The sequence below is a fragment of the Nyctibius grandis genome, chromosome 4, assembly GCF_013368605.1.
Source record: "Nyctibius grandis isolate bNycGra1 chromosome 4, bNycGra1.pri, whole genome shotgun sequence".
Taxonomy (NCBI): domain Eukaryota; kingdom Metazoa; phylum Chordata; class Aves; order Nyctibiiformes; family Nyctibiidae; genus Nyctibius; species Nyctibius grandis.
In genome coordinates, this window is record NC_090661.1 from 81,007,090 (window position 1) to 81,028,661 (window position 21,572).

A 21,572-nucleotide genomic window follows, 5' to 3' on the forward strand; every position below is an offset into this window, starting at 1 on the left:
GATGTAGCCTCCAGAATGGCCAGTCTAAGCTTCTAAAAGTTCAACAGAAATTGCTGCGTTGTAAAAAGTAAAATGCACATGAACTAACTAAAATAAAGCTGTGAAATAAAAAGCAGGAAGTAGTGTAAATCAAAGTGCTCTCAAATTACATCTTTTTTAAAAAACACATATATGTAAGAAGCCTTGCAACTTGCCATCTGACTAGATTTGGTTGCAAGATTTCAATGATTTCACCCTCTTCCTTAGTATTTCTTTCTTAAAAAAATGTTTCCTTCCCTGCAGCTCCCTGCCCTCTACCGGCACTCGTCAAACCTATTGCAGTAGGTGGACACTCAGCATCTTCACCTCCCATTCCCTACCACACCACAGTTCAACATAATTACACCACTTAGGTATGATAACTTTAGAGTTCTAGGGTTATAAATTTAATATATGCCACTAATTAATCAGCTATGGCTTTCCAGGTGGTAATGTCATAATGATGTGATAAAAATATAATTACCACCTTGTCACAATACCTTGTTAAAGTGTAAATTACCCCTGTAACAGAGCCAATGGAAGTTCTGCCTCTGGTAGTCAGTATGCATTAAACTGTCTCAGAGCAAACAGATTGTCCTTTGGCAGACAGCAGGAACTAAAAAAAGGGGAGGGGGAAGAAAAGCCTGTCAACCAGTGAAAATGAAAACCATCAGAGCTGTTTTCTTTTAATTTTTGGTAAAAATAGAAATAAAATGGGAGATAGGGCCTCCAGTAGCTGAAAGCTGGAGATGAGTAGTTTCATCATTGTCCAGCAACAGAGCAGATCATAAAAATCACTCTCAGACTGGCGTAGACAGTAGCAAACAAGGAAACCTAGTTTGGGAGGCATATAAAGAATTCACAGTCTCAAATCAGGCAAGTCTGTGTATGCTGCAGAGGTACCAGAAGGATCCTGGTTTCTGTGAAATGCGGTGTATCAGCTCTACTGCTCTTCACCATCTGCTACTAAGTGAACCAGGCAGATATAATGATGCTGCCTCCAGAGGGAACTGTTGGCTGGCCCACCAGGAGGGGAGGGGAGCATTAGCAACAACCATCCATGAGAAGCAAAGGAAAAAGGGTAATGAAAAACATAAGATGAATATTCCAATTAAAGAACAGGTTTCAGTCAGTTCTCAGTACATCCTGCTCTCTATCCTGTTAAGAAAGCTATGTAGAAACGTGCTTCAATGCTGTGTTGTGCTCGGAAGATAGTCTTCAAAAGCAATGTTTTTTCGTAATTTTAACAGGATTCATTTGAATTGGAAATCAAGAAAGAGAGGTCTTACATTAAACTCTGCCAGACGAGCAGAGTGTATTCATCCATTTCATAAGATGGTATATATGATTTGCTGTAGATAATACTAAAAAAATGAACAAAGTGATAACTGTTGAAGACACATTGTAATAAACTAACCTGCTTCCTTCCCAAGTGTGCATGGGCACACACAGATGTTCTACGTTAAACACACAGTAGACACTTGCATATGCATACAAATGTATGTGTTTGGGCACAGAGAGTGAATAATGCATAGACATTGTATTTCGAACACTGATGGGGCTTGGCATCAAATAAGACTCTATTCAAGCAAATTAACATAAATGAAAGTTCTCACCATCATCTTTCTCCTTTCTTTTCCTCCTCTGTCCTGATTTCTTGCCTCAGCTCCCTCTAGTACTTGCAGGTAACTATTGCACTATGAGCTCTTACTCTGTTCTTTCTGCAGTAGATGTAATTGTAACTAACTGAATTAGTCTAAAACCCCAAATGCATCTAGGAATTCAGCTGGTACGAGAACAATCTTTTTTTTTTCTGATCATAGTTTTCCATCTCTACCTGGGTCATACATTCTGCCTCTATAACTTCAGGTATTTTCAAGAGGAGCAATAATCTTACATTTTGAAGTATTGAAGTTTCAGAAGCAGCTAGCGTGGCTTTGGAACACATACTACGTTATAAAGGTAGTACCATCTGCACACATCCAATAGGTCAATTATCTTTCTTTAACCTTAGGAGAACTTCTACTAGCATAGTAGAGTCTACTAAACTACAGTTAACAATAATACATATTGAAAGATACAACAAAATAATGAGGTGCTTTTTTTTTTCTTTTCTTCACAATAAATGAAGTCAGTTAGAATTAAAGCTGCCATTAATTTACCTTGCTCTGTCTGTGTAATAGCATAAAAATAGCTAACATCTCTCACTGATCTGTGTTTTGTAACAACTAGGCACAATAGGGTGAATTAAGATGAAGAAGTCGTCTCCATTTTGAATATCCTTGCTTTTGTGACTTTAATGTTGCTTTAACTTCATTTCTGTGTGTGATCTATTATGTTATAAAACTCCCAAATCCATCATATCAAACACATAGACACCTTGGCTAAGTGCACTGGTCATCAGTGGCCTTGCTTTTCAAAGTCAGTTCTAATTTCATTTATCATTCTGAAAGCTTATGAAATAAAGAATAATTACATAAGTGTTTTGAAGTCCAAGTGCTGCTCCCCTGGGCATAAAATCCAGTGTTCTATTTTTAAGCAACAAATATCTTCTATGGTAAACACCCTGGCATACAACACATTTCACTTCAATATCATTTGCTGGAAGCCCAGAATTGTGAGTGTAATTTGCAACAAGGTGTGTATAATTAGGGAAGTTTTAGTAATAAGCATTAATGAAATTTAAAATTTTGGGACTTTGATTCAGCGCTCTCTATGATTTTACATTGGTAAGGAACTCAACTGTTTTAGAATGTTATAGAAATAATAAAAATCAAATGTTAATGTGGTGATTTCATAGGCTGAAGACAATATTTACAGATAAATCAGAAGGAATTAGCTCACTGGTAAATTTAGTTATTGTTAATTTGTTTCATTGTGTACATAAAGATGTGAAATCTATCTTTATTTTCCTCAGGCAAAAATATCTAGCTTAAGATATTTTTGTAGGTAAAACAGTCTGGAGAGATAACAATTGGAAAGCAATATTAACTGAAAAAACAGTGCTCCTTGCATTCTAATACAGTTAAGCTCCCAAATGAACACAAGCCTATTTCGTGATCTCAACTGAAACAATCGAACTCTGATGATAGCTGCAATACTACAGGTCTGTCTTTAAACCAAATTAGAATCACAGACTACATGTCTACTCTTAGTACAGTAATAAACACCAGCAAGCAATCATTACATCCAATTAGGCTGAGTACTTTCCTTAACTGGGTCATTTACCAGTCTCTCTAGCTCTTAAAAGTAGATTAAATGTGTAAACTTACATTTAATTACCTGTAACAGAACTCTTATGGGCAACATGTTGGAGTGTCCTTAATTTTGCATTAAAATAAAATAAAAGGAGGAAGGGAGCCCTAAAATATATACAAAAACGTCTAGCTATTTCCTTAAATAAGCTTTTGATCCGTGGGCTGGTAGTGGTAGCACAGATGCTTACAAGATGGAGACGCATTCATGTTTCTTTTGTGAGCTTTAACTTGTAAAAAAAGGAACAACTGTGAAACAGAATTCTGTCCCATCTCCTCCCCACCTCCATCCTCTCTAATTTTCTTTAGATCGGGGGCCAAAAACAGATAAAAAGAAAGGAGGGGGGGAAAAAAAAAAAAGAGACAGGAAGAACTTAACAGAACATAGAAACCTGAACTCAAACCTATAAACGTCTCTGGGCAGCTATAAGGTTAGAAGTAATGAGAAAAGTATTTGGAACAAGCCCATGTCAGTCAGGATGATTCTGAGCTCTTATCTCTCTGTAGAAGGTAAAACCCAGAAGCCTATAGGCTCAAAACCCTGAAGCCTATAGGTTCTAAGTCAATGCACCTTTTTCAGCATGTCTTTAAAAACTATTAGTATAACAACACTTTCTCCTATTTTTTTCTACAGTAAAAAATGCTGTTGTTGCTGTACTTCACACAAAGATACCACACTTCATAATGTACATCAAATAGATACCGCAATTCTCTCACCCTATCAGTAGAGCACTGTCCAAAGTTATAAGGCAACGTGGGGCAGGGCACTGTGCACTGAACCCCCGGTTAGAAATCCTTAAGACTTCCAGTGATGATGTATTTCAAACCTGGGAGTGCTGATTCAACCTGTCATTTCAAAGCAAACGGAACAAGATCCTGAGTTTTCAGGCTGGGACTTTCAGATAGCTGTACTGGATGAACACTCCAGGCCCCTGGCACTTTCTCTGTGCATGTTAAGTTGCCTTGCTTTGCATGCAGACATCTCTCTCCTCCATCTAGTTCTGCGCATTGCTTGGCCTGGTGCTGTAGCTATGTAGGGCTTGTCAGGAAAATAAGGAATTTATTTGTGCAAGTCAATGGAGTTAAATAGTACAACAAGCGAGATGCAGGTCAGCCACATGCTTTGGGATCTTTCGAATAAAATATTTTAATAATACACAACAAATGATGCTATATTCTAATGAATTTGACATGTAGCCAAGAAAACTTTATAACTAGTAATGTAGAAGTTAAGCCTTTATTGCTATAATAAACAATCATAGAATCACAGAATCGTTTTGGTTGGAAAAGACCTTTGAGATCATCGAGTCCAACCATTAACCTAACAACTACCAAGTCCACCACTACACAATATCCCTAAGCACCACATCTACTCATCCTTTAAACACCTCCAGGGATGGTGACTCCACAACTTCCCTGGGCAGCCTGTGCCATTGCTTGACAACCCTATCCGTGAAGAAATTTTTTCTAATATCCAATCTAAACCTCCCCTGGCGCAACTTGAGGCCATTTCCTCTTGTCCTAAAATGTTACCCCAAACAAGTTATAGAGTAGTTGTCATTTATAATGCATTTATATGTCTATGGTATGATACCATTAATACAGATATTAATTTATTTCCATAATAAAAGACCCAAGAAGTGCAATCAGGCTAAAATTCTCTTCGCAGCTTGCTAAGCAAAAGTCAGTCCATATAGTTGTGTTGGCCAGGACGCAAAGTACTGTCCCTCAGAGGCAGCTAGTTCATTTTCAGTAGAAACAGAGAAGGAATATGATGCCAAAGACTTTGAGTCGCCTGTGGCTCTACTCATGGTCCTATAGATATCTGTAGGGGAAATGACAGTGTGCAGACCCCATTTTCCCTCTCTCCTAGGAGGTAAAGTTAATCCAAAGATGTTCAATGAGACTTGTCTTCCCTTTACAGCTCTCCTTAGACATACACATTGTCCCATTATCTAGTCAAGAGTATTTTTTATTCAGAAGTCACATTCATAGCATCGCACTAAAGGGTGATTCACAGGATTAGAGTTAATAGGGGAAAGAAGGTTCCTCCAAAGGAACTTGTACACTCACACATCAACTATTAGCAATGATGTAAAATTAAACACTATTTTTGCACCCAGCGTAAATCCTCTGAACCTACATCTGATTCTGTCTGCACTCATGTTAATTCAACACCACTCCTTTGAAATAACTCTTGATTTATACCAGCATGAGATCAGATCAGAACTCCATATCTAGTTACAACAATTTTAAAAAATGTAACAGCATCAACTAATGACTCATTAATAGCTTCTATAGGCCCAAATGTGCTTTGTTTACTTTATAGAAGGTGTGGGAGCCACTTAAACATCAGTATGGTCTATATCATCACTGCCAGTGCCATGAGTTGAAGCTCTACTTTATTTCTCATATTAAATAATTTTTTGTTTGCACAAGTAAACAAAACACTATGACTGTGTGTAAAAGATGGGGAAGCAAGAGGTCAATAGAAAACACTAGTTTTGCTTCAGTTTGGTGCTAATATAACATTTTAAATACATATATATATGCATACATATATAGAAAAACTGCCCTAAAGAACAAGCCACTGAGTTTTTCTGGCATGTGTCACAATGTTTAAGGTTCAGAATGGCAATGAACTCTGCTGAAAAAGCCTTTCCGAGCACAGAAGAGCATGGCCATTTGCCCGCTAGGCACGGATTTCAGAGGGAGCTGAAACTGCGCCCGCTGAACTGCCAGAAAATGCACTCCTCTAACTCGGCATGGCTGCTGAAGACATGAGGTAGTGTTCAGAGCTAAATTATTTTCCTGTGATCTCTGTCTGGACCAGGAAAGGGGTTGAGGACTCAGGAAAGGCAAAGGGTGTGAAGTCATAAGCACCAAAATTAAGAAAAGCTTCTGCAGATGTTTCACTGATACAACACAATGACTGTCTTGGAATTACTACAAATGGCTCAGATCAAAATCAGTCCTGAAGACAGAAGAGATGAGTCCCAATAAACAAAACCCGTGAATTGTATGATCCTAGTCTCTACTGAGAGCATGCTCCACTGCAGTGAGCCTAGCCACACCACTGAAAGTACAGGGTGACACAAGGACAGATCTGGCCTTGGATATTAACAAATATAATAAATATCTCTTCCTGCACTGTAAATTCTACATGTATTTGTTTGGACACTGTACATCTTATTTGATCCTTAAATGTAAAAAACCAAGCCACCCCCACCTCCAAAATATTATTTCTTGAGCTGCATATGGGAATGGGAAATACAAACAAATCTATTTCTATCCGTAAACAGGTAGCTCAAGCACTGAAAACACACACAAATGATGACAGCTGGAATGTCAATGTCCAATGTAAAGAATACAGCACATATGTACGTCCAAGTTATACCGACAAATACGTTCTGGCTCACATATGCTCTTCAACCTTCTAGAGCCTGGCTATGGGGACTGTGCAAAAATGCGGCTTCTCTCAGGTCAGAAAGCAGACTGCGCACTTCACTTACTGTTTGCACTGACCCACACACTAGCCGGAATGCATGTATGTTTGTACTCCATTTCATGGTATTCTACAGACATATTTTAAACCACTGCATAGCTGGACCATCAAAACACTGTCCTATGGGAGAATTTTCTGACAAATATCAACTTATAATCAGGTCAAAGCAATTCCTACCCAAAAGCTTATCAGGGCATTGGCTAAAAAAAGGGGGAAAAACACATTATAATTTGATTTTGAGCAGGACAAAAACTGTATTATGCCTCACATTTTTTAAACATTAAGCATATTGCCCTAGCAGGGCAAACACACCTGTCAAAACTTGCAAGCTTTCTTAGCTATACCTCAGTTTCAGAGTGGTGAACACACAAATCACATCATTTAAATAAATGCCACGTTACATGACAGCTTTGTTTACGCTACATGATAATCTGAGAAGCATGGGTCGTCAGTGGAGGCAGAAATGGGCCCAAGGCACTTCTATTTTACTTGAGCATCAGTAAGAATGAAAAGAGAAGGAGTGAGCATTAGGTCACTACAGAGCAGTTCCGAAGGAGCTTTTTCTTCTAGGAGAATTTAGATTTAGTTTCATAAATACAATCAGTCCATCAGAATGAGAGAGACAGCCTTCCCTAGAAACATTACTAAAAATAAGTTAATGTATGTTTATATATATTTCTCCTTAAAAAAATAATTAATTGGATACTAGTTGGACATTGCTGAGGTAGGTATACCATAGAAATTCTACAGCATTGTCTTTAAATATTCAAATTACATGTAGAAATCTTAATTTTTCATTCTTTTAACTCAGAGCTCAGATCTAGAATTTTTACAATTTTTTTTTTTCTTCTCATGCCATATTTGTAAATTCTGTGTTGCCTTTAATTAAGATCTCCCTAGGCTACTTATTTATTTTTGAAGAATGAAACATGCTTGCTAAACGAATTTTCTCAGGCTTTTGCAGGTTTTACATCTATTAGAAGATGTCACTGCAGTGGAGGCTGAAATTTGTTCTAATCTCAATGGGAAAATATTCTGCTCTTAAAATGCCAGTTAAAACAAGAGCAACTCCACTGTTTTTAACGGAATTCTTTGAGCATTATGCCAGTCTAGAAAGAGAATTTGGCCCAAAATTAAGTTTATTTTTCCCCTAAATTAATTGCAGATCATTTCTTAGACAGCTAAATATCCCAAGCTATGATCTCTGTGGTATCACTTAATCAGTTTAAAAGTATTACCTAACTGTTGCATTAAGTAAAATGGTTCATCTACCACCTTTTAAAATAATCCCACATACATTTTAATGTAAACTAAGCAATCTGAATTTATATAATACTGACTACATAGTAAACTAAATTCATTTGGATACAGTTATTATAACAGCAGTTTTGACAAACAGTTTCTAGCAAGAGCTCTTGAATCACATATGTTTGTGTAACAAGCCCTTTAAAGCACGGCAGTAGGATACAGGCACTCGTAAAGGTGATACAAGAGTATCATAGTACATGCACTACTGTCATTTAAAGTAAACCCCAATGCTATAAAAACAGGCTGCTTTACAAAACCAAAATAACTAACCTCGCAGACAAATTAAAAATGTCCAGCCTCCCTCTCTGCAGAACCATGTCAAACTCCTACCATCACCTGTCACTCTCAGTTACTTTCCTTTAAAGTTTTATTTCTGTAGTATTAAATTGCTGAATCATTCAGTTTTAAGCTATTTCAACCTAAAACCCAAAATAACACATTGATCTTCTTTTTAGAAGCAATAAAACATATTAAAAATCATCCAACTTTAATTGACACATATACCCAGGTTCAACTTGTGATCTTTTAAACATAATTTGTATTCTTGTTATTGTCAGGGTGATGACTAAGTTATGTATTAGAAGGGAAAAAAATAAAGTTCCTGCTGTAAAGAGTTTCCAATCTGAAAAACAAGATTGGTAAGCAGGCAAATAGATATGTAAAAATAAAATGGGACACTCTGCTGATATAATTAAGTTATGAAAAGTTATGAAGAAATGCAAGAAGCAGATACCGCTTTAAAAACCAGGTAGATATGCAGGAAAAAAACTCTGGTTAGCCTACAGAGTGAGATCATTTGAACTGTAACTTAAAAATGTGGAAAAAAAATGGGAAAATGCTTGTTATTTGTTCCTTTTAGAACCATTTCAGTATAAAACATATACTTAATGGTTATTTAGATATACTGCCTGCTTTTTTTGCCATCTTTTCCTAGAGGAAATAAACCCAGATTAAAAAAAAACCAACTTTCCATTTAGCATTTTGAAGAAAAACTTTCCTTTTTTTATGGAAAAATTAACTTCTGTAACTCTCAACTTGCCAAATTTATATTTGTACCAAGCTATTATTCATCTTTGCTGCTTACTGTCTTTTCATTCACCCTCTTTCCCCTCATCCTTCTCTGTTGCCTGTTGATTCCTACTGATCACAGAAATGACTGAGATGTCTACTGGTGACCTGGAGGCTGATTGCAGCCAACGAGCCTAGTACAATCTGGATTTTTATGCCAACAAAAACTTAGAAGGCTTCATTCTTTTTCCATATAAATACAAATCTGATCTGATAGCTGCTACTCGGCAGCAGCAGAGGCGGGAGCAGAGGGCGCCAGGAAGGAGCAAAGCTGCTTGGGAGCAGACGAATGTTTGGAGCAGGTTTTTCTGCTGAATGCACTTGTCAAACTTGACCTTTGGGCCTGTATTGTTTTACTCATCCAGTCTCTTATTTCCTTTTTCTGATTTTATTCTTAAATGCCTGTACATTTTGCACGTTCAGGCTGAAATCAGAGGAGTGGTGCTTTCCTCCTGTAGCTCTGACCTTTTACGAGTAGGCCTCCAGTCCCCTGTGAACCAAAACCAGGGAACCCACCAGTGCCCCCACTCTCCAAGGAGAGGAGGGCTGTCACTCCCCACCAATTTATCTGATTCCAGCAAAGGGTGTGCTCCAGCCCTAGCCTATCCTTAGCAGTTTGGCTTGGCCTTGAAGAATCAAAGCTCGTTTCTCTTTCTCATCAATTTCTAACATATTTTAATTTCTGTACTTCCCTAAGCCATTTGAGATCAGAGTTCCACATGCTCTCATCTTCTAGACCAGTGTAGTGACTACCCCAGAAGCCAACAGTATGAACATCTAACATGCTTTGCTTCTCCAAACATCTGTTCCGATTGCGCACACAAAGATTGCTTTATGGTTTCTGTATTCTACCTTTCACAACAATTGTCCCTTGCTTTTTGAAATGTTTAAGCTGTCTAGTTAAGCAGGAAATCAAAAAACAATCTTTAAGTTTTTTATATTTGGTTTTAGCCCAATATAAAAATGTCAGTGCAAAAAGCAGATATTTTTATTCCATGATGCACCAGAGATTAAAAGAAAATTGCATTTTTAGCACTCTACTAGCTACAGTGTTTAACTGCTCACAAATGGATTTTCATATTTTTGTAGTAATTTACAGTGTGCAATAGGTATTGTAATCTAATCCACCACAATTATATAGTTTTTGACCAACTTGCTGTTGATAAATAATGCAAGTATTAGGTTATTAAATTTTTTACAATTAAGTGACTGAGAAAGCTGTTTATTGCCTTCCGTTATACCCTCTGTTAATAAGATCGTTGTTGCAGATGTTCATGTATGCTGCATTGATGTTTAATGGTGCATGATGCTCTAGGTGGTTCCCATAACCTTGCTTTGTCTACTATGAGCTGACTCAATTGATATGATAATAGAGAAAAGAGGTCTGAAACAAGCTGGGCTGTACTGGCACAATTTGCATAACCTTTAAATTTGCCATCATTTGATAGCCAACTGCTCCTAAAAATTCTTATTCAGTTGTCAGCAACAACAATATGCTGTACAAACAGCATTCCACAATTGGACAGGTGGGGAGGAAAGAGAGGGCACGCACAGTTTATTGCACTTTTATATTCTGTCAGGAAATGTACTTATTATCAAATTTATAAAGCCAACAATTTGGAGTAGAGTTCTGCAGTTTCATTTGTGATCAATTGCTATTAGCCACAATGCCTGGCCTGGCATCTTTTCAGGTTCACAGTACAATATCACAGTGTCAGATTACAAGGCACATAAATATTTGGTTCCATAGACTCCTCTCTGATTTAGTTTTGACTGCTAATCACTGAGGCAGGCAGAGGAATCAGGATGGATTAGGAGGGCAGTGGGGGGCACAGGGCAGCAGGCTACAGCAAACAAAATCAACGCAAGCAGCCTTCCAAACTTCAAATGTGGCTTCGGATGACTCTGTGTATTCTTTTTAAACAAACATCATATCATTCAGTAGGTATAGCCAAGACCTAACAATATAAAAATAGTTCATGTTTACTGTATTCACTAAATAAGCTGTCTGTATATACTTCAAGTCAGGTCTGCTTACTTTACTGACTTTATTATTCATAACAAAAAAAATAGCTATAGTGAAAGTAAGCTGGAGCCTACTTTCATTCAAATGGGATCCACTACATAAACGTTATTTTTGTGGTATCCAGAGGTTTATATCTAAACTGCCACTTCATATTCTACATCATGCTCAGGTGTGTCAAGGCCATGTCATTGGTATATAAGTAACGTGCACAACCTACTTTTCAGATATGGCATTTAAACCATTTCCACTTTGCTTTATCTGTAAAACCTACTGTGGAAATCACTGAGCCAAACTGATCATAAAATTTCACAATTCTACTTTTAGACAATTAAGCATTTTTGAGAACTCCAATTAACCTCCCCCTCTACCCCCAATGTTAACTCTAGATGGTTTGTTATCTTACACAAATGAAACCTAAATCCCCAAAGTCGGGTGAAGTAGGACCCGTTCAACCCTCCCCTTTGTGCACTTTTTCCACTAGCCAGGATCTCTGCTCTGTCCGTCCTGGAGCTAAGGGTTTGTCTTCCATTCAGCCACATATTTCCCACAACTTCTATTGCCTGCAACCGGATGCCACCGCAGAGAAACTGCTAATCAAAGGGTCAGTTCCTGCATTTAATTTTCATACAGGGTCACCATACATACTTCCATTTTACTCTCCTTCCACTCTGTGCAATTTTTTATAGTGACTATTTGAGCTGGTGAAGATTAGAGGCTTGAAAATGCAAGTTCCATCATTTATGGCAAAAGCATGACATGGATAGCTACAATTTAAACTTTTCTACAATGTTCATTCCACTGTAATCATAAGATGGGAAATAAAATCTCTAAATTAAAGATGATAGGCCATCAGAGTCTGTAGGGCACCTTCTGAGTAGAGACTCTGCTGTTCAGACTCCTCTATGATGATTTGTTATGAAGTGAACTGCTGCCTAATAAAAAAAGGCTAACACTGCCAAAAAAAAATGGAAAAAAACATCTTCCACAGAAGATATTCTGCCTAGGTGCCAGTGGTCAAAGGGTCCAGTTCTTTATGCACCTCATTTGTAACAGACAACAAAGATACCTTAAGGTAAAATGTGTTATCAAATCTTTCAGCATACATAAAGTTTGCTTTTTGTATAACCTCTAGGTAGACTGCAAAAATTGAATCTGAGATTGCAGACAAGGTACAACACACAAGAAGACACATAGATCAGTATAAACTATTAATATTCATGAATGTTTTAAGTTCTCCATGGCCATAATCGATATCCAATGAAGTTAATGAGATCTTTCCACTGATTTCAAAAGACACTGGGTCGAGCCCCAGAGACAATAATATCCCATTCTCTGCAAGCACTCCAGCTGATAACACACACTTTGATAAGTTGCTACCCTCCCATCCAGAATTTCTGCAATGAACAAAAGATACGTTATCTTATTTCAAACTGGCTTTGCAAAATGAGCAATATACCATTATAAAACTCAATATGCAACATTTAATATCTTTAATTGAAGAGCAGTCAAGGCCACAGCGGTTACTTGCAATGTTAATGCCAATATGGGATCCACAAATAAGACAATCATTATTTGTTTAAGGAGGAAATGGAAAAAAAGCCTTAATGTGTTATCCTCCCAAAAGGTTGAGATTTTGTTTTATTGTAACTTTGAGCCTCTAGAAAGCAGTGCTTCAAACCGTCATGTCTTCTAACACATCTAAGCCCATTCAATAGATTTAATCACTGATAAGTAGAGTTATAAGTTCAAACTGGCCTTGACCTTGGGCAGTATGACATTATCTGAAAACCATTAATGGTCTGAAACTAAAGGAAAAGCTCATTAATAAAAGCAAAACCATACAAAGGTACAAAGGCAAAAAAAAAAAAAAGAGAAAAAAAGGAAGTTTTATTAAAAGTATTGATCATGACCTAGGGCACTACAGACATTGATCTTCCCACATCTCCACAGGAAAAAAAAGTTAAACCAACAAATTACTGATCTATTATGAAACCTGCTGAACAAGCCATACATTTCATTTCTTACAATGAAAAAAATAATCAGACCAAATTAGGGTAAAGAGAAAATATATTTCTTAAAAAGTATTGGTTAAAAAATTACTATCTGATTAATTCCATAAAATAGCCACCCTGTTAGTATGATTTGAACCTAAGTGTTGGGAGGGGAGAAGCCTATGCACTGAAAACCTTTAAAGCATGGGTTTCAGATTTCAACTCATTAAATCATACGCTTTTAAGGAGAAATGGGTAGCATTCAATACTGAATCTTGCATCAACAGAGAATGCAAGTATAGAAAAGGAAAATTCTCAACTTATACCTTAAAGCATAAATTTAATGAAAAATTTATAGGATAATTATTTTATATGAAACAGAATACTGTAGTTTTGGATTTTCTTCAGTTTGTTCAAAAAGTCAGAAAGACATATTTAGACTTATGTAACATTGTAGCTGCAAAAACAGTTGCTGAAAAACGGAGTCACCAGAATTTCATGTTTGGTGTCCATGGAGAGGGGTAGGTGTCATTTTCAGAAAACATGGGATAACCTTGACAAAGTTGCCTCAATTACATGTACATGTGAAAAGCACAAATTACACTTGGAAGGCTGTCATTAGTTCCAGTGCTTCCCAATTACCGAATGACTGATTCTGCTGTCTCATCATTCTTTTAATACAGTTCCATGATAAAATCGGCGGTTTTCAGCACATAAGATGTCAAAGAGACTGTTTCCCTTCTAATAGTATATCCATGTCTGTCTCTTATTCTTTGCTCTTTGCCGTCACAGACATAATTCACATACAATATTACCAGCTGATCCTGGAGTAACTTTCTTTCCAAGTTTGGAACTACAGTCTTTGTTGCTAGATGGAAGTTCAAAATAAAATGTCATGTTTTATCCGTCAGAGTGAGGCTCCACAGCAACTTCAGCCGCTATAGTCTGCAGATACTATACCCTCATCCTTGTCTCCTTCTACTGGAAATGCTGCATTCTCTCCTCCCTTGTTGGCACTAGTACTTATCTGGGCCCTGCAACAAGCTGGTTCAGAGAGCTTAATACCTTACCAGGGTGGGTTTCTGCCAGTCTGTGCAGACTGCTGAACTGGTTCCCCATGCAGGCAGAGAAGTGCTGGCAGTATAGGGGAAAAGTAGGGGATGGAAATGTGTGTCCTAGGAGGACCCAGTGATTTCTGACTTTTCTATCAGTTTAAAACTGCCAGGGACCCAAGTGTTGGTCTCTCATGCTCTGAAGACTACGTAGCTACAGAACGAGTAAGGTGAACCCTCATCTCTTCCATGACTGCCCAGAACAGGAGGGGCCTGCCTTGGTGATCAGAAGGCTTAATTACTTCAAATCTCTCTTCTCAGAATTTCTGGTAGGTAGTTCTGCTGCTTCGTGGTTTGAGCAAACAGAATAATATTGTGCTGATGTAATTTTTTCTGCATGAACCTCCTTGCAGCTCACTCAGGTCACCAATAAAATGGTACCAATATCAAAGTATTACAGCCATGTATACAGGAGGCATCAGAAATTTATGACAAATTAATTCTATGTGGATGCTCTAATTGAATAATATCACAGCGAAGGCCTCATTTCTCAAAAAAAAAAAAAAAAAAATTAAGCTACAGTGTACTAAGCTACTTTCTTTCCTGAACAAGAGTGTCCATCGGGGATTTAACGGCACCTGAACCAATATCTTACTGTAAATTCATTCAACTTTGCTCTCCAAAATCAAGCAAGACAGGCCTCACGTGGTTTAAGAGATGGCCTTACTGAAATCCCCCTGCCTAAGTTAACTTATGTTAACTGTGCCTGTGTGTTACGGGTACCACCTCCACCTATACATACCATTTCTGAGAGGAGCTCTTCAGTGCACTGTGTGCCATCTTCTCGTCATACATTTAGACTCATTTGGGATAGTAAAAACAGAAGTTGAGTGTGAAGAATTGCAAAAGTGTTTCACACTAATGGGCTATAAAATGTCAATCAATGTAAAAAAGGTGCACGTACAAAAAACAATTCTAGCTTCAAACACACAATGATGGGCTCTAAACCACCTATTACCACACCATAAAGAAAATTTGAAGTTACAACAGATAATTATACGAAAATGTCAGAACAATCATCAGTGGCAGTCAGAAAAGCAAATAAAATGTTAGGAATTATTAAGAGAGGAATACAGAACAAAGGAGACAACAGAATTAAACTACTTTGTAAACTTCTCAGGCACTTGAACATTCTGGTCCCTCATTCATAAAGTGTACGGCAGACCTGAAAAAAGGTGTAGTGAAGGGTGGGACAGGGTGTCACAATTATGGAGCAAACAAAGAACAAACAGAATAGGAAGAAAGTCTGGTAAAAAGAGTAGTGAATGGGAGATAAGCAAGAGTTCTGCAAAATCAAAATAACAAGACGTTGTATATGGAATGATTACAGACTGGCCATGCGATACAAGCAGCCAGTAACAAGATAGCCAGTAACACTGTTAAGTGGCTGAATCCAAACAAGTAAGGAGAGGCATTTCTTTACATAACACAGAGTCCATGACACTCATTATCACAAGACATTACACATGGTAAATGCTATTTGGACTCTTAAGCACAAAGACAACCATCTCTAGTTCAGAAATTCCCAAACTACAGATTGCTGGAAGCTAGGAGCATGTAACATGGAAGAATCACTATAGATTTGTTCTGGTTTTACCCTCTTTTACAAGCACCCACTACTGTACACTGTTGCAGCTACCAGGCTAGACTGACCTTTGGTCTGCCTCAGTCCTGCTCCCACTCTTTCACTCTATATTGCCCCTCCAACATCATATAGTTTCTAACACCTAAGCAGTGTATTTGTATATTAACCGTTATGCCTCCAAGAACACTTTTTAGAATTATGGTACAAAAACTGACTTCATAAATCTATGTATTTGTATTTGAGAAACAAATATAGAAACTCTTCTGTGTAAGAGGAAATACTGCCTACTCCTAAGAAATGGGATAGGGGCCTGTATTTATTGCCTTTCAACAAACATGCATTTTTCACAGCTTTAAAGAGGTAATTTTTCCTCAAAATGTCAGAATGTAAATTCATTGTAGCACCTGAAATTCAGGCTAGGTTTAGTAAGAGGCACAGTTTTGCCCTGAAAATTCCTTATTACTAGTGATTATACACAAAAAGGTGATTTCCCAGCTTCACTCAATTTTTGAGCTAAACTGGTGCATTAACACAGTAAACTAGAAAAGACATCCTTTTTAAAAATCAATATGACATTACAAAACACACACACATATTACATAGATACATATATGCATTTTTACATACTTGTATATGCATTGTTTGAGATGCAATAGTTGATACACTTTTAAGTCCAGTTAAAATATTGGTATCCAGGAACTTAGGTTTTAATAATGTGTTTCAGCTGTCTAATAAAACGCTCAGACCTCCTCTCCCACACAGCATGAAATCATGAATGGTCTCAGTTACAAACAGGTATTACCAGCTTTGCTATTCATTAATCCCTATCAACAAATCTTCATTATTAATTCAGGTTTTGCGGTTTCCTAAGTCACAAGTAAACTAAAAATAATTCCATTGGGCTTTCTATCTCATTTGTTATGCCATTAGTGGACTAAAATTTCCTTTTATCCTAAATCCATTTTTTTTTTTTAAACTTTTCTTTCCATTTGTGAATATAAATGGATAGGGAAGAGTGAAAGTGTGTAATCCTGTGAAAAAATAGTACACACTGTAATATAACCCATCTACTATTTCCCTAAGTCCAAGACACTACTTTTGTTTGTGTAAATACGTAAGAAGGCTGGCTGATAAGAAGAGCTAGTCAAGGTTTTCCTGTCTGGAAGGCTAAGCATGAAAGCTGAGAGAAGTAAGGATAAAAATAATACTTTTTCTTGCTTCTTAGAAGAGAACATACAACGCTCAGTAACTTACAGAAAGAGGAGCTGCAAATAGGCCCACCATAAAATGTCAGCAATGTCAATAGTAATAAATACTTCTATGTTTTATAGATAGGCGTACAAGGTAACATGCTGGTCTATGATTGCAGCTCAACCTGACAACGAAAACCTACTGACCTCTGTTTAGAGTAAGTTGTATGCTTGAACATCAGTCCTTTTTATTCCCCGCAAAAGCATACAGCAGCATGCCATTATGATTTAAGAACGGCTCTTAAAATCTCTCTAGTTTACAGAATTTTGACAACCCTTCTAAAACAGTTTAAAAACTCTCCTTCTAAAATATTTAAGATCTAACATATCATTACAAAGTAAAAGCAGCTTCATCATTCATAAAAACATACTATCCATACCTTTCTCCTTATTTTCATTTAGATCAGGTTTTGATTGTATCCAAACATATAAACTTTTAATTTATGAACATATCCGCATCTATTACCCTAAGAATGGTTGCACTGGGTGACACTAACATCCATTTAGCTCACCATCCTGTTTCAGGTAACAGGTAGAGGCAAACGCCTAGTGTTACTCCAACATCAAAAGCTTGGTAGGCAGGCTTTAAAATTTGGTAATGTTGCAAGTTTTATTGCGACACTTTAATTTGGCTGTATTGCACATGCTGTTTAATTTATGGAATAGATTAAATAACAAGTAATAATAACAAATAGAAATTCACAAAACTATTTATTTCAGTATGTACTATGTGGTAGGTGTGCTAAGGAATTTAAGGGGAGCGTTTCTCATTCTACCACGTTTGCCAGCATTGCTAATGCATTTCCGGAAATATTCTCAAGTAATGTATCCCACAAACTGAAGAAGATGTAAGTGGTTAGTAAGCCCTAACTAAGGTGGCTTTAATGCTTGAATCCTTAAAAAAATCCTTTTTAACTGCCATATTCTAACAAATGAGGTTATTATAGATGTGCCCTTAATAGAGGTGGTCTTGCAAACGTTGGGGGGAAAAAAGAATGGAAAATTCTATGTTCACGCCTCAACATGCCAGATTTCATCATTCATAACTTGAAAAATGCTGAAGTGATTTTCTTTAAATTTGGATTGTTTTTCTTTCCTCTATTAAAGCTATAAAACAAGCCAAGTTTAAAGTTTGTAGCTTCAGCTGTTTTTGAATTATGCAAATATTTCAATATAAAAGTATGTTTTTCCATTGCTGAACTGATTTTGCTCAGACTTTCCGAAGATTTCCCTTTGGGCCAAGACCAGTCATAAAATGTATCTGACTAAAAGTAATTTGTTTAAAAATGTTATGAGCAACTCTGTAAAAGGGATAGCTTTCACAGCATTTGATCCTGACAAATGTTACAGCACATATATGGATATGACATATATGTTCTTGCCACAGCTTGTGATTCTTGGTGCGTTTCTTAAAAGCTGCAGCTGCTGAAATCAGGAGGTTGCATGTATTCATTAACTCTCCCCCCTTTCCCAGCATACATATTTTTTGTGGTTACAGAAAAAAGTATTGAAACATGAAGTGAATGTATCCCGTAAGCTCAGGAAACCTCAGTCATATCCAGAATCTCAGGCCTGGGAAGAGGGATACAATGGAACAAGGCTGTGGTAGTGGGACCAGAGTCTTGATAGCCAAGTAATTCCCAGTATGCATGCAAGGAATTAACCCAATACTGTTCCTCAAATAAAATTTTCTGGTAAGCAAGTCCATAGATCCTATTTTCAGACACCAGTACCTTTCCCAAACCATAATCCTCCATACTGAAAGGTTTCGTCACAGCTGTCTCTCACAGGCTACTTTTTTTCAAGAGAGTTTTATCAAAATTCAGTCATGTTGGGGATCAATGATAGAGAAAACTACAACATTTTTGTCAGTGCTAATTCTTAGGGTCACTGAGAAGATCTGATACCTTCAAGTTCTTCAGTAAAAAGATAAAAATTTGACATCATTGAAAAACGCACCTCAGGTTGCCCAGAGAGGTTGTAGACGCCCCATCCCTGGAAACATTCAAGGTCAGGCTGAAAGGGGCTTTGAGCAACCTGATCTAGTTGAAGATGTCCCTGTTGACTGCAGGGGGGTTGGACTACATGACCTTTAAAGGTCCCTTCCAACCCAAAACTTCTATGATTCTATGACATGAAGAGGAAAACCCAAGGCAACGATCATTTGCGTATGCTCCGTGGAGTCTTATTAGAAGCCGACAGTTAATTTAGTCAACATTTCATCTGCCACATATCCTGTGTGCCAATCCTAAACACTCCTTTCCTTCCCTATAAAACACACTGATCACACTCAGCTTAAATTTGAGCTTGCCCCTTCCTTGCAATTATTCCTACTGACAGAGAACAGGAAGGAAGGGGAGAGAAAATGGGCCTTGGGGCTGGAGTACTGTGACGGAGGAGACACAGACAGTAGAAAGACCCAGTGTGCTCCATGATAGAGATAGAAATTCTTCCTTTGAAAACACAAATAATTCAGACAGCCAAAGAAAGTGGACTGACAAATGGGAATGGTTTAGATTGGGATTGCTGATGCCATTATTGCTTCTCACTGTTTTCATGATCTGCTCCAGTTGCATGGACCTCCAAGTTGCTTGTCAATTGTGCTTGAGTACCTACAGCTCGCGGTCTGTTTGAGGTGAGCCACCAGTGTTTTTGGCAGGCGTGAAAACAATGTCGTGTAAACTGCAGCAATTCATAAGCTGACTAAACATCTTTGCAGTACAACTGGACAGATTTTTGGAGGAAGCAGACGTTTTAGCTGTCTCAGTCTAAGCTTTCTTCCTCGTCTGTAAGAGCTTTATTCTCAGGACTTTTTGGTCTATCTTTCTTTCCTTTTGGTAATGAACTGCACCTTTCTGCCCTACACTCTACTCCTCAAATACCTGTTGATGCTTCAGTGCTCTGTAATGTCCAGGAATCAACAACTGTTGCCACAGTCCTCTCCACATATAATGATTAACTGTATCTGGTCTTCTTCATCCCACCAAAAAAAACCCCAAAACCTCCACATCTAATTTCCAGCACGTATAATTCTGTGCCCTTTCACGAATGAGCAGGCAACCTGCAACAACCCTTTTATCCATCTTATTTTGTCTCCTTTCAGCCAGAGCTGTACCAAAGTGTATCCCCTCATTATTTCCATTACCTGATCCCCCGTTCAACCTACACATAACTCATTGAAGAGGTGCACTCCTCGTCTCATAATTTAGCCCCTCTCAGCCTAGCCCCATGGCTGCCTTGTCCTGGGCAGCATGCAGAAGCCTTGACAGAGGAAACAGAGCTCTGTTAAGAATGCTCTTACAGCCTCAGTGTTGCCTATCTCATCTTGCCATGTATGGGCAGGGGGAAGGGACAGAAAGGGGTGGTGGCCATCGGCTGTGTCTCTTCACAGAGTATAGCCCCATCCAAGCCATTCTCTTCTACTCCCACGGCTCACGGTAATACTGCTCCGTGCTGCTCCCACAGAGCAGAGACCTTTCCATGGGGAAAATGGGAAAGGGGAGTAGGAACAAAAGGTAGAAAACCCACAAAGGCCAAATTCACCTTCGAGTCTTTTGCTCTCACACCTGTAAGCTCCAGCTCCATCCTACACTCTTTCAGACATAAACTAAGAGTATTGGAAAATGTGACCTGCCCAACAGCTGACGAAGGATGGTTAAGGACAGTAGTAGAAAGGAAGAAAGAGTAGAGTCTTTTGCCTAGATACTGGTCCCCTCCAGTTCAGTCACTACTGACAGAAACTTCTTCCAACTAATAAACATATTATTATTATTAACCTGGACAAAATATGAAGCAGAAGGTATCAATAAGCATATCCAAATCCATCGCTGACTTTGCAAATGCTGTTTTAATCTAGGCACAAACTCTTTGAGACTATCTTGTTTCCTCAGAAAGGCAGGATAAACAACTACGCACAGCCTGCTTTTTCAAAAAATGTACTCCTCTTCTGTGCATTAGAAAAAGGAAATGGATTTTATACTGGTAACTACTAAATGCAGTAATTCTTCCAAAGACCACTTAGAAACTTTTTGCACATTCTACTGCGGGTTTCAAAGCACAACTCAACCTAATTAGTGTTGAAATAAGTGTGTTAGCAGTTCTCTATGCCATTCTGTGGTATCATCATATGTTAAATTAAGGGACACATTCTCCTTCTTTCATTATTATTTTAATGTGAGGAGGTGGGAAAAAGATGATCCACACCAAAGGAAGGAAAAAGGGGAAAACAATAACAAATTGGTATCTCTTTCGAGAATTGCCCCACAGGCCAGACATTTTTATGTTCTTAATCATTATTAAATGACTTAACATGACACACAGAGCCTGGCGAATGATTGCATCCTGACATGAGAACGAATTACAAATGAAATGAAAGATCAAGCTGTATTAGAGGACTGCCTCTGGGAAATGAAAATCTTTAATTCTCTTTTATTATTGACATTTATTTGGCTGCCA

General features: G+C 37.8%; 1 protein-coding gene across 2 annotated transcripts in view; it reads right to left on the bottom strand.

Moving 5' to 3' along the window:
• The window catches only part of ADK (adenosine kinase), a 304,369-nt gene that overhangs the window by 20,120 nt on the left and 262,677 nt on the right, over positions 1-21,572 (bottom strand). The gene's annotated exons all lie outside the window — the stretch shown is intronic.